The sequence below is a fragment of the Otolemur garnettii genome, unplaced genomic scaffold, assembly GCF_000181295.1.
Source record: "Otolemur garnettii isolate 467f Iridium unplaced genomic scaffold, OtoGar3 scaffold00208, whole genome shotgun sequence".
In the NCBI taxonomy this organism is placed as follows: domain Eukaryota; kingdom Metazoa; phylum Chordata; class Mammalia; order Primates; family Galagidae; genus Otolemur; species Otolemur garnettii.
In genome coordinates, this window is record NW_003852603.1 from 2485354 (window position 1) to 2485897 (window position 544).

The window sequence follows — 544 nt, forward strand, 5'->3', positions numbered from 1 at the left end:
GGGAGTGCAGAGGGCAGGGAGAGGCATTCTGCAAACATGGGCAGCGTCCTGGTGCAGCCAAGTGCCCCTCCTCTCTTCCTGGGTCTCAGACTGCAGAAGTCCTGGCTGGGAGGAAATAGGTGTCTCTGCGTGGGGTTGAGCAATGCCCCTGGCATCTCTGGGTGGTCAGACCTTCCAAATCCACATTCTGGCCACTGCTGTTACTTCCCTGTCAATATTTGTGTAACCTTAAATTTCAGTTCCTTTAACAAAATGCAGGGATATAGGAGAGTGATTCCTCTTTCTGCCTGACACCACTGACTCCCTGATGCTGGAGCTGGAAGCCAAGGCCCTTGGGGCAGCCTTGTCCCCTCAGATGGCCCTGCCTCCCCCTCCTTCCAGGCCCAGAGGAGGATCCAATGGTGAAGACTCTGCTTGCTGAATCCTGGCTGGGCTCTTCTGAGTCTTATTCTCCACTAGGGCCTGGGCTGGGCCTGGTCTGTCTTTGTGAGGCTGCTGCATTACCCTATTTGGGGAAAGAATCTGTCTAGGTCAGTGTCGCCAC